The following is a 13,984-nucleotide window of genomic DNA, read 5'->3' as shown; positions in this document are numbered from 1 at the left end:
TCAAACAAAAGAGAGAAAAGGGCGTTAAGATGTTAAAGAGGAAATCACACCTGGAGTTATATAACTTTGGATGCAGAAATAGAAGCCACATTATCTAATAGATTTAATGACTAAATTGCCCTCAAATCTTAATTAAATTCCACTAAACACACATGTCGAAACCACTAGCTCTATTCCATATTTAATTTGGTGGTGGATTTTTGAAAATAAATGATTCGCGGTTTAGATTTGGTTGTAGTGGCTTGTGCTGATGTTGGTTTTGTTGTTATTATGCCTATATTTGTAAATAATGATTTTGAAAATTAGAACGTTAGCTTATAAACGTAAATATAAGTAAAACAGAAATTAATTCGAGCCCACTGAATTCACAGTGTTTCCTTAAGGAATTTAATCCCCTCCTAGTACTCAAGGTTATGGATTATTTCCTCCCAGGATAGAACGAATTACACAATGGTGTAGCGGTACTTCAAACCCCCAGTGTTTCAGCGAATACAAAGTTCGGCAGCAAATCACACTTACGGATGCTTTGTTTGTAGTTTAAAACAATGGAGAACAAGGGAGGAAAACTCAGAAGTCGAATGGAAATTCTGAGAGGAAGGAATGCAAATTATAGCCAACGTTGAGTTTTCGGTGAAGAGAAGATCAATAACTCTCAATTCTGTTTTGGTGTGTGATTCTCCAACTGTTGCTGCTCATATTTATAGCAGTCAGTTGTGAGACCCGCCCCCTCTCCATGGTGGAGCATGCACTAGCTTGTTATGGAGCAAGCACTTAGCCATGGTGGGAGGAGCACTAGGCGGCTGCTATTGCAACTGGTTGTACAATACACGGATTGGAACATATCCGTTACAAACACGGATAATATTACGTTAATATTTACTATTAACAAATAAATTTAGTCCAAAATATTAATCAATCAATTGACCGAATCCAAAGCCGAAGCCGAAGCCGAGCCGAGCGAGCGAGCGACGACGACGACGCGAGGCTTGCCTTCTTCCTAACTCTTTAAGAGCTACATGAAGTGCATTTGTATATAAACCCACCAAACTCCTTTTCCTCTACCAATGAGGGACAATGTCTCATTAAAAAGAGAGGGAAACTTAAAATTTTACTCAAAATTTTCATTTCCCTCAATTTCTCATTCACCCTCTTTTTAATACCTTTCTATATTAAAAAGAAACTCAACAATCCCCCACATGAAACACAGATAATATTACGTTAATATTTACTATTAACAAATAAATTTGGTCCAAAAAATTAATCAATCAATTGACCAAATCCAAAGCCGAAGCCGAAGCCGAAGCCGAAGCCGAAGCCGAAGCCGAAGCCGAGTCGAGCGAGCGAGCGACGACGACGGCGCGAGGCTTGCCTTCTTCCTAACTCTTTAAGAGCTACATGAAGTGCATTTGTATATAAACCCACCAAACTCCTTTTCCTCTACCAATGAGGGACAATGTCTCATTAAAAGGAGAGGGAAACTTAAAATTTTACTCAAAATTTTCATTTCCCTCCATTTCTCATTCACCCTCTTTTTAATACCTTTCTATATTAAAAAGAAACTCAACAATCCCCCACATGAATGGGGAATGGCTATATCACAGAAGTATGCATGAAAAACTTGTGTGATTTGCAAGCAATGATTAATTGCATCTGGATAAGTAGGTTTCCCTTTGAACTTTCCGTAGTGAATTTATGTCGGATATACTCGGTCAATCGGTAGATTTGATATCTTTGAACCGTCAAACTTTAGTGTATACCTGGACAACCATAAGTCACACAATGAACCCTTAACCATCTTTGGTTCTCATTGTTGTGTTCGTTTCAGCCATGAACACCGCCTGGTTTCATAAGTGCATAGAGAATTGGCCTTGCAAAATTCTCCTTGAAGCGGCTAACACTTCACACTTACATAGGTGATTTCTAAACGTGTCATCCCGTAGATACACTATTTGATATACCCTGTATCAAATTTAGAAATCATTAAAAAGCCTTCATGCTTTATCCTTGGTACTGAACATTGTCTCATCACGAGAATGGACCAAAATTTTTGTTGACAATATTGAACCGTCATTAATGACTTTGTTTGATCTCCTTGAACCTAGATCTTGGGATCTCCAGTCTTCTAGGTAGAGTTACCGCCACAATGACTTGTTCTCGGCCATAGTCCCATTCCCCTCGATGATTTCTCAACTACCTCTCTAGTTAGGCCTTTTGTAAGTGGATCCGACACATTATCACTTGACCTTACATAGTCAATCGTGATAATTCCTCTAGAGAGTAGTTGTCTAACGGTTTTATGTCTTCGTCGTATATGACGAGATTTACCGTTATACATAACGCTCCCAGCCCTTCCAATTGCTGCTTGGCTATCACAATGTATGCATATTGGTGCCAACGGTTTGAGCCAAAATGGAATGTCTTCCAAGAAATTCCGGAGCCATTCAGCTTCTTTACCGGCTTTATCTAAGGCTATGAACTCAGCCTCCATTGTAGAGCGGGCAATACATGTTTGTTTGGACGACTTCCAAGATACCGCTCCTCCACCAATAGTGAATACATATCCCCTTGTGGACTTCGAATCAGTTGAACCGGTGATCCAATTTGCATCACAATATCCTTCAATCACCGCAGGATATTTACTGTAGTGCAAATCAAAGTTTTGGGTATGTTCTAAATATCCCAAAACTCGTTTCATTGCCATCCAATGAGATTGACCTGGATTGCTCGTGTATCGACTCAGTTTACTTATAGCACAAGCTATATTTGGTCGTGTACAATTCATGATGTACATTAAGCATCCCAATACACGAGCATAATCCAATTGTGATATGCTTTGGCCTTTGTTCTTTGCTAATGCAAGATTCACGTCAATTGGAGTCTTTGCAACTTTAAAGGCTAAGTGCTTGAATTTTTCAAGTACTGTCTTAATATAATGAGATTGTGACAATGCCAGACCTTGAGGAGTCTTTTGGATCTTAATCCCCAGAATTAAATTTGCAACTCCCAAGTCCTTCATATCAAACTTGCTAGTTAGCATACGCTTAGTCGCATTTATGTTGGCAATGTCATTACTCATTATCAGCATATCATTCACATATAGGCAAACAATGACTATGTGATTTGGAACATTTTTAATGTACACACATTTATTACATTCATTTATCTTAAAACCATTTGACAACATTATTTGGTCAAATTTCGCATGCCATTGTTTGGGTGCTTGTTTTAGTCCGTAGAGGGACTTAACAAGTCTACATACCTTCTTTTATTTACTTGGAACTACAAACCCTTCAGGTTGTTCCATGTAAATTTCTTCCTCCAAATCTCCATTTAAGAAGGCTGTCTTTACGTCCATTTGATGAATTTCAAGACCATAAACTGTAGCTAAAGCTACTAGCATTCGTATGGACGTAATTCTCGTCACTGGAGAATATGTATCAAAGTAGTCAAGACCTTCTCGTTGTCTTGACAACAAGTCTTGCCTTAAATTTATCAATAGTGTCATCATCTTTCATTTTTCTCTTAAAAATCCATTTAGAACCCAAAGGTTTATTTCCAGGAGGAAGATCAACCAATTCCCATGTATGGTTGATCAATATGGATTCTATTTCACTATTGACTGCCTCTTTCCAGAACAATGATTCCGAAGAAGACATAGCTTCTTTAAATGTTCGAGGCTCATTTTCCAATAAGAAAGACACAAAATCTTGTCCAAACGAAGTAGACGTTCTTTGACGTTTACTATGTCTCGGATCCTCCTGATAAAATGTATTTTCTTTTGTTTCTTCCCGAGGTCGTTTAGATCCTTCACCAAACAACTCACATTCCTTTTTATACGGATATATATTTTCAAAGAACTCAGCATTATCTGATTCTATAACTGTATTATTATGAATGTCAGAATTTTCTGATTTATGAACCAGAAATCGATATGCTTTACTATTGGTCGCATATTCTATGAAAACACAATCAACTACTTTCGGTCCTATTTTTACCCTTTTGGGTTTAGGAACTTGTACTTTTGCCAAACATCCCCACACTTTAAAATAATTCAAGTTGGGCTTCCTTCCTTTCCATTTTTCATATGAAATGGATTGTGTTTTGCTATGGGGTACTCGATTTAGTATTCGGCTAACCGTAAGAACAGCTTCCCCCCACAAGTTCTGTGGCAATCCAGAACTTATCAACAATGCGTTCATCATCTCCTTTAATGAACGATTCTTTCTTTCCGCAATCCCATTGGATTGGGGTATGTAAGGGGCTGTTGTTTGATGAATAATTCCATATTCTAAACATATTTGTTCAAAAGGAGATTCATATTCACCACCCCTATCACTTCTTATCATTTTGATTTTCTTGTTAAGTTACATTTCAACTTCATTTTTGTATTGCTTGAATGCGTCTATTGCTTCATCTTTACTATCAAGTAAGTAAACATAGCAATATCGAGTACTGTCGTCAATAAAAGTTATGAAATACTTCTTTCCACTGCGAGATGGTATTGACTTCATATCACAAATATCTGTGTGAATTAAGTCTAAAGGATTTGAATTCCTTTCTACCGACTTATAAGGATGTTTAACATACTTAGATTCCACACATATTTGACATTTTGATTTTTCGCATTCAAACTTAGGTAATACTTCCAAGTTAATCATTTTTCGCAAGGTTTTATAATTGACATGACCCAAACGTACATGTCATAAATCATTTGACTCAAGTAAGTAAGAAGAAGCTGAAGTTTTATTATTAGTTTCAACAACTATTACATTCAGCTTGAAAAGGCCCTCAGTAAGGTAACCTTTTCCTACAAACATTTCATTCTTACTAATCACTACCTTGTCAGATACAAAAATGCACTTGAAACCGTGTTTTACAAGAAGTCCAGTAGAGACTAAGTTCTTCCTAATCTCGGGAACATGAAAGACATTGTTCAAAGTCATGACCTTGCCAGAAGTCATCTTGAGAAATATCTTACCGTATCCTTCAATTTTTGCTGTAGTAGCATTTCCCATAGAGAGCGTCTCTTCGGGTCCAGCAGAAGCATATGTAGAAAATGCTTCCCTCACAGCACAAACATGGCGAGTGGCTCCAGAATCAATCCACCACTCCTTTGGGTTTCCTACCATGTTGCATTCAGAAAGCATGGCGCACAAGTCATCAACATCATCATGCTTTTCTACCATGTTTGCTTGACCCCTTTTCTTGTCTTTCTTCAGAGCACGACACTCCGTAGATTTGTGTCCAGTTTTCCCACAGTTGTAGCAGTTTCCACTGAACCGCTTCTTGCTTGGGTTGTATTTCGGACCAGAAGCCTTCTTTCTCTTTTTCTTATCTTCAACAATATTTGCTCCCATTATTGTTGAATTTCCACGGCCTCTCCTTTCAGCAGCTTTATTATCCTCTTCGATTCTCAATCGAACAATGAGATCTTCAAGGGACATTTCCTTTCGTTTGTGTTTCAAATAATTTTTGAAGTCCTTCTACAATGGAGGCAACTTCTCAATTATTGCTGCTACTTGGAATGCTTCATAGATGACAAGACCTTCAGCAAGTAGATCATGAATAATTACTTGCAATTCCTGGACTTGGGTAATAACAGACTTGCTATCAACCATTTTGTAGTCCAAAAATTTTGCAACGACGAATTTCTTCATCCCGGCATCTTCAGTTTTGTATTTCTTTTCAAGCGCATTCCACAATTCTTTTGATGTCTCCACGCCACTGTATACATTATACAGATTATCCTCCAGTCCGCTAAGAATATAATTCTTGCACAAGAAGTCAGAATGCTTCCACGCCTCAATCACGAGAAAGCTTTCATTCTCTGGAGTTTCATCTGGAAGATCAGGAACATCTTCCTTGATGAACTTCTATAGACATAACGTAGTCAAGTAGAAGAACATCTTCTGCTGCCAGCGCTTGAAATCCATCCCAGAAAATTTTCCGGGTTTCTCAGCCGGTGCCAACGCCGGAGTTCGACTTGTCGATGCGTTGGCAGTCATCATCGGAACAACTTGATTTCTGTTGTCATTCGCCATTTTTTCTAGAAAAAAATGACACAAACAAACGTTTAAAACTGGAGTAAAAAATCACGTAGATTTTAATATCCAACAAAACGCCACGAAGGCTTTAAAACTGGAGTAAAAATCACGTAGATTTTAATCTCTAACAAACCGCCACGAAGGCTTTACTCTCCAAATGGGAGTATACAAAAACCACAAAGGTTATAGTTTCCAGAATAATAAAAGTAACACAAATATAGAAATTAAAATTATTAAATTCCTTAAGCTTGTTGTTATTATGCCTGTATTTGTAAATAATGATTTTGGAAATTAGAACGTTAGCTTATAAACGTAAATATAAGTAAAACAGAAATTAATTCGAGCCCACTGAATTCACAGTGTTTCCTTAAGGAATTTAATCCCCTCCTAGTACCCAAGGTTATGGATTATTTCCTCCCAGGATAGAACGAATTATACACTGGTGTAGCGGTACTTCAAACCCCAATGTTTCAGCGAATACAAAGTTCGGCAGCAAATCACACTTACGGATGCTTTGTTTGTAGTTTAAAACAATGGAGAACAAGGGAGGAAAACTCAGAAGTCGAATGGAAATTCTGAGAGGAAGGAATGCAAATTATAGCCAACGTTGAGTTTTCGGTGAAGAGAAGATCAATAGCTCTCAATTCTGTTTTGGTGTGTGATTCTCCAACTGCTGCTGCTCATATTTATAGCAGTCAGTTGTGAGACCCGCCCCCTCTCCATGGTGGAGCATGCACTAGCTTGTTATGGAGCAAGCACTTAGCCATGGTGGGAGGAGCACTAGGCGGCTGCTATTGCAACTGGTGGTACAATACACGAATTGGAACATATCCGTTACAAACACGGATAATATTACGTTAATATCTACTATTAACAAATAAATTTGGTCCCTTCTTCCTAACTCTTTAAGAGCTACATGAAGTGCATTTGTATATATAAACCCACCAAACTCGTTTTCCTCTACCAATGAGGGACAATGTCTCGTTAAAAGGAGAGGGAAACTTAAAATTTTACTCAAAATTTTCATTTCCCTCCATTTCTCATTCACCCTCTTTTTAATATCTTTCTATATTAAAAAGAAACTCAACAGGTTTCATGCCTTTTTATTGGCTGTATCGAGTGTTTTATTTTGCAGCAACAATTCCAACATGCGTAGTGAAAAGGATGATCACAGTGATAAATATATTGATACCGATGAGATATTGAAAGAAACAATCGGAGGTTAGTAAATGTTTACTGGCTTAATCTCTTTCTTCGACGGTTCCTCTTCGATTTAGTGCTTTGTTGTGTACCTTTTAGGTATTTTAAATTTTAAATTTTTTCTTTTAGATATACACAGAAGAATATCAAAATTGTTAATTATTTAGCTACCCTGAAAGTTCGTTTCACCTTTATATCGGATTTTGAGAAGGGTGCTTTTAGAAGCTTTAAGTTGGCATCATATTTGTGATCCTCAGAGGCTTTTCCATTGCACGATTCGTCCGTGTTGAAGCTTAGCCTCTTTTCTTTCCCACAAATTGTATTACGAAAATTCTTCATAGTCAAACAAATATTGTCGTTAAAAAAGGAGTGATCAATGGCACAAAAAAAATTAATTTACTTCACAAAATTGGGGGGTGGGGGTTTTAAAATTCTTTATATATGAAAGCAGGTAAATTTAGGTGAACTGACAAAAAGACAAACTATCAATCTACAAAATTAGTATTTATAGAGAAGATACAGAACTAGAAACATCAAATTGGTGTGGGCATTCATCATCAAAATCGTCCCGTCCTTAGCTTCATTATATCAGCGTTTATCTCCTTTTTTTCCCCTTCGATTAAGGATATCAACATGTGTCTTATGGAGAAGTTAGTAAAATTTAAGTGACATAAAGGATGAATTCAATAAAATTTTCATACGGAACATTTAATTTCTATTAGCCGTGCATAATCTCAGATATCAATGCTTTAGGTCTCTAATTCCCACTAGAACATACTGTGTAATGGCATTTAGAAAAGTTTTCTCTTTTAAGGCAAGAAGCGTTGATGTGTCAATCATTCTTAAAAATTGAGTGAAAAACTATTTAGCAATAGGAAGAGAAATCAGTATTTTCATTACACGCGAGAACATAGGCTCAGAAGGGAGATAATAAATCGGTACACTTAGTAATTCAGATGCGGGTGCAAATACTTCCATTCTGGATTGGCATGGAGTAAATGGAAAGCATGTGATCGCAACCTCCATTGTAACTTAATAAATTTAATGTACCATCACCTTTTGTCACTGGTCAGTATAGTTCTGGATGTTGCAAATAATAAGGCTCTTGTGGTATTGAGTACCCAACGTACAGAGACTTCTCCTTTTCTATTTTGCTTTTTATGGGTCAAAATAAAAAATCTTCAGTAGCTTCTTTGATTCCATCGCCTTCTAGCTGTGAGTAGTTCTGTGAATTTCTCTCTGTTTTATATTTCTACACTATTTAGTTTTTTTGTTCTTTTTGTTTTTTCATGTTTTGATTGTACTATGTATGCTTTTGATTCTGGTAGTGCAGATTTTCTGGGAAGCACATAAAATTGTTGATAGCTATTCACCGAATCTATTGGCAAAACTCGAAAAATGGTATGCGTTTTCTAGCTTTAATTTTTAATTCTCATACTTTCGGCTAGATATGATACTTTATTTCTTTTTCTTTTTCGAATCCTCCTAATAACTTCTCTATATGAATGCATCGACTTGCTTCTTTTTGATTCGGTATTCACTCCGTCTGGCAATTTGCATTAGCATATTCAACTTATCTTTTCAAACTCCAATATGATCAAATTAAGCATACCCCTTCTTTTGCATACATCTCCTGTTAGTTTATGGTTATTGAACTGTCATGAGAGTTATTTTTGGGTTACTTGTGGAGTATTAGATTAGGATTGCCTTCAATAATTATAAAGTTGTTCATTCTATTGAATCGGGAAAAAATATTAAAAAAATATTATATAGGTTTAGAAATACTTATAGAAGGTGTTATGAAGCAGTATTAAAATTTCGTATTTGACATAGCCTATTAATCAAAATAGAGTTTGTTGAATTTGTATCCCCCGTAAGTATGGAAAGGAACCAAATTGTATGAGTATGTATTTATTACATGCATTTGTTGGATAATAATTTTTTTGTTCATTAGTAGAAGAAACAAAAAGGACAAGGTTAGGTGTGGCAAGAGCGAGAACTTTTATGCTTTCTTTGACCATCGGATTTCTGTCTTTGCTATAGTTAAACATTGACACTTTTAGCATGTGTTACGGCCCTTCATCTTACTTTTAAAGAAATTAAGTTTGTTGATTGAAGGTTTATCAACTAACAGTTGCTCTAAGACCTATGCTCTTTTGTCCTGATTATTTTTCACATCTCACGTACACCTTGTAGCAGTTTCTTCTCTATATCTCTTGCTTAAATCAGATCTTTCCCATGATAGTGGTGCTATGGATGCGTTAGTGATCAATAGAACATCAGCTTTTGTAAAATAAAAATAAAAAAAGATAAAAATATTTAACGTTGAGATAGCTTGCCCTATATTATTGTTTAACAATTTAATGCACTTTTATTTATCTAATCAATTGTAAAGAGTTGGAGTTTTTGCCTTTAGCGCTATAGCATGGCCTATTTGTACAGAACAGATGTATAGGTACACTGGATGGAGGAGAGGTAAGAGAGACTGAATTTGTGTTCAGCATTAAATAAAATCGTTCTACAACTTTAAAATTGTATGCAAGCATGTGAACAACTACTCTCATTTTAATTTGCCAGCTCAAGGTTCTTGGTAGTTCTTGGTAGCGACGTCTGCTATCTTCATTAATTCAAACTAGAAAGACACAATATTGTTACTCTTCAGATAGCTTTTACAAAAATCTCCAACTAATTCAAGTATTCAACCATTCTAAAATGTCAATCTATCTATACTGTTTAATTAGACTGATAAAAAGTTCTGGAAGGTGATCGGTAGTAACATTGCTTCAAATTATAATCAATAAAAAAATTAGGAGACAAAAGGTAGTAAAAATGCTACAAATCATTATCTGATCGATGTATAGGTAACAGTTTTGGATGATCCACTTTCATATAGCATACAATGGCGTAAGTCAAATTGATGATTTGCGAGGTGGTTGTTGGATTGGAGTGTGATCTTGTAATATTCTATGTTATTTTGAAAGTTCAAGGTTTAAGACTAAAAGAAAGATTAATGGTTGGATCTTCAACTGCACTTACTGATTTGTAATATTTATCAGCATTCTTACTCAAAATTCAGCTGGACTTATATAATTTATATATTAGCTATCTAATGGATCAAATTTGTTTTTGAGTATAATTTGAAGCAATGTTACTACCGATCACCTTCCAGAACTTTTTATCAGTCTAATTAAACAGTATAGATAGATTGACATTTTAGAATAGTTGAATACTTGAATTAGTTGGAGATTTTTGTAAAAGCTATCTGAAGAGTAACAATATTGTTACTCTTCAGATAGCTTTTACAAAAATCTCCAACTAATTCAAGTATTCAACCATTCTAAAATGTCAATCTATCTATACTGTTTAATTAGACTGATAAAAAGTTCTGGAAGGTGATCGGTAGTAACATTGCTTCAAATTATAATCAATAAAAAAATTAGGAGACAAAAGGTAGTAAAAATGCTACAAATCATTATCTGATCGATGTATAGGTAACAGTTTTGGATGATCCACTTTCATATAGCATACAATGGCGTAAGTCAAATTGATGATTTGCGAGGTGGTTGTTGGATTGGAGTGTGATCTTGTAATATTCTATGTTATTTTGAAAGTTCAAGGTTTAAGACTAAAAGAAAGATTAATGGTTGGATCTTCAACTGCACTTACTGATTTGTAATATTTATCAGCATTCTTACTCAAAATTCAGCTGGACTTATATAATTTATATATTAGCTATCTAATGGATCAAATTTGTTTTTTTCTTATTAGGGGAGAATTGAAGGTGGAGGAGATCAAAGATGTGTTGCTTTAAGGAAATTATGTAAAAGAAACTGGAAAATACCAATCGAAATAATTGCACAGGTCTATTTTAAATGAAACTTTCTCTTTATCTTTGTGCGTAACACACATATTCATCATCATAATGAGGTGACTCCTTTTAATTCATGAGGTGTTAAAACGATTGTCTAAATACCAATCTCCCTAGTCCAAATTGAGACCAGAATGAACAGTCTGCACCCCATATTTATCTTGCTTTTTTTTTTATGTGTAGTATGATCAAATGAATGAACATTCATTATAATTGTTTTCTCTTGACATGAAGCCATAAATTTATCTTCTGTCATCGCGTAGAGATGATTTATTAGACAGAGTCTGATAGTGAAGCAAGTTGCTAAATTATCAGCTTTTATTTTACACTATTCTTAGATTGTGGATGAGGTTTCTCAGGTTGCTGAGTTTATAGAAACTATGAAATCTAAATTTTTTTATGAAGTCTCATGCTTTTGCTGTCATACTCTTGATGTTGCAAATAATAATGCTCTTGTCGTAAGAGCTCTAAGTGACATTAAGGGATGTATAACCATGCGGTTCTGTTTCTTGGGTAATTTGCTGCTAATTGGTACTGCAAGTAACAAAAATGAACAAGTAAAATTATAGCGCTAATTCCCGTCTACTCCCAGTCACACACTTGGATTTAGCACACGACAGTCATGAAATTGCAAAACTAAAAAGTATTCAGAGAATCAGAAAAAGCACCTAAAAAAAATACCGAAAAGAAAAAGTACAGACAACCCAAAAAATTACGAAAGGAAAAAAAAAGAGAAAAGAGAAGAAGATCATCTGGGAAAAAGTTAAAAGCGGAACATAGAGAGCTTTTAAGAGCAAGTGGAGATTTCCGAGAGAAAGAAACTCTTGAAAGAAAAGGAAAACACCTACGATTGTTGTCTCTGAGAAAATATGTGGAAAGATCTTTAGTGTACTGTATAACTAAACAATACAAAGACACGTAAATGACATTGATAAGAGATGCGGAAAGTCCAAAATACCCTCCACTTTTTTTTAAATGACCAAAAACAATCATGTCGAAACTCTAGCTCTTCTATTAATAATAACTAGGTGGAGTTAGCCCGTGCCAGCACGGGCCCAATATGATAAAAGTTGAAATTATTATTTTTTTTTATCTTTATTTTGACATGAAGTGGCAGGAAAGGAGATCTGATGCATATAAAGGATCACCAAATATGGACAATATCACTGGATATTAGTTAGATATAATTTGGAACAATTATCCACTCTCGGATATTGTATGATCACCAAATGACACTTTTTACATCTATGGGAGCACAACTACAATACTAAAATGACAGTTTTCTTCCATTATAATCAGCCACAATAGTAAAAGAGGTAGATTAGACTTGTTCAAAGTTTAGGGAGTTTTATAGTTTCATAGGCAAAAACAAAAGGAACAAAATCAACAAAGAGAGTTATAAGAAACTCAGAGAAAACAAAAAGATGTTAATGGAGGGGGGTGGTTCTAGTGGAAATACATCTTGCTTGATGGGTTATAGAGACAACAACAACAACAACAACAACAACAACAACAACAACAACAACAACAACAACAACAACAACAACAACAACAACAGTGGAAATGCAGTCTTATGTCCTCATGCAATGATGATGATGCCTCCTCCTCCTATAACTAATAATAATGCAAAAAGCAGCAATAATATTGGTGGCAACAACAACAATAATATCCTGTTGGACTTGCTCAAAGTTTAGGCTTGATGATCTTGACAGTCTTGCACTGAACATGTTACCTTTAATGTTTATGGGAAGCTCCCTCTCCTCATCATTCTTTCTCTTCTATGCTTGATGCTTTCTCCATCATCACGCAAATCGTTCTTGTCATCCTTCTTTAAATCTTGACATCTTCCTCATTGATAAATAGAAAAGAATAACCGAAATAAGACAGTCATCAAAGAAAAGAATTTACATGGATAATTATATTCTACAAAAATCACCCAAATTCAAAAAAAAATGACTTTAAACTAATACAGTACACAATCCACACATGGGATTTGCACTCGGTGAATAAATTCAAATGCTTCGAGTTTTTGGCAAATCTTTTGTACGCGAGCGAAGTTCTTATTCTTCCCATGTTATTATTATATTGTAATCGTCATGTTATGTATTTTCAGTACAATTTTTATCAGCATTATGCTCTTGTGGTTTTAAGGGATCGAAGTGAATGTCTTCCAATATACTTCTATCAGATTCATGCTCTTGTGGTCGCAATGAATCAGTAGTAGCCATGATCAACTCTTCCGTCCACAAGGTCAACAGTAGTCATGATCAACTCCTCTATCTAGTTCTATTTTCTGAGGGGAATCCCTCATATCTCAATATAGTTAACTACTCTATAAGATGAGAGTGTTTGTTATTTATTTTCTAATCATATAATCGTAAACCTAAAACGATGAGGTTCAGGTTCGTAAGATTCATTCGACGTAGCAGTTAATGAGTCTCTGAAGCTAGAACACTCACTCATAACCGAAAACAATAATTCAAGCCAAAAACCTAAAACGATGAGGTTCAGGTTCGTAAGATTCATTCGACGTAGCAGTTAATGAGTTACTGAAGCTAGAACACTCACTCATAAGCGAAAACAATAATTCAAGCCAAAAACCTAAAACGATGAGGTTTCGTTCTTACGAACCTGAAATGTTTCTTACGAACCTTAAATGCCAACTTAGAATTCAGCAGAAGCTCGACCACAAACAAACAAAATATAGATAGTAAAAATTATATACGAAGGGAAAAGAAAGAGCGAAGAGTACCTGAAAGCATATTGAGAAAGACAATAATAAATGATCAGTATGACTCGTCGATTAGAGGCAATGGAACAAACACAAATCTCCAAGTAAGTGTAGCTGATCGGACGCACAAAAAATAATAAA

General features: G+C 35.4%; 1 long non-coding RNA gene across 1 annotated transcript; it reads left to right on the top strand.

The window, feature by feature from the left end:
- The first annotated feature begins 7,141 nt into the window (after positions 1-7,141).
- On the top strand, positions 7,142-11,385 carry LOC107806054 (uncharacterized). The gene is made up of 3 exons (XR_012709253.1): positions 7,142-7,265; positions 8,578-8,645; positions 11,013-11,385. It is a non-coding gene; the product is annotated as an uncharacterized LOC107806054 (long non-coding RNA).
- The last annotated feature ends 2,599 nt before the right edge of the window (positions 11,386-13,984 follow it).

This window comes from Nicotiana tabacum, chromosome 5 (assembly GCF_000715075.1).
Source record: "Nicotiana tabacum cultivar K326 chromosome 5, ASM71507v2, whole genome shotgun sequence".
NCBI classification, from domain to species: domain Eukaryota; kingdom Viridiplantae; phylum Streptophyta; class Magnoliopsida; order Solanales; family Solanaceae; genus Nicotiana; species Nicotiana tabacum.
Note: the sequence above shows the minus strand (reverse complement) of the source record. Positions and strands in the feature narration are given on the sequence as shown.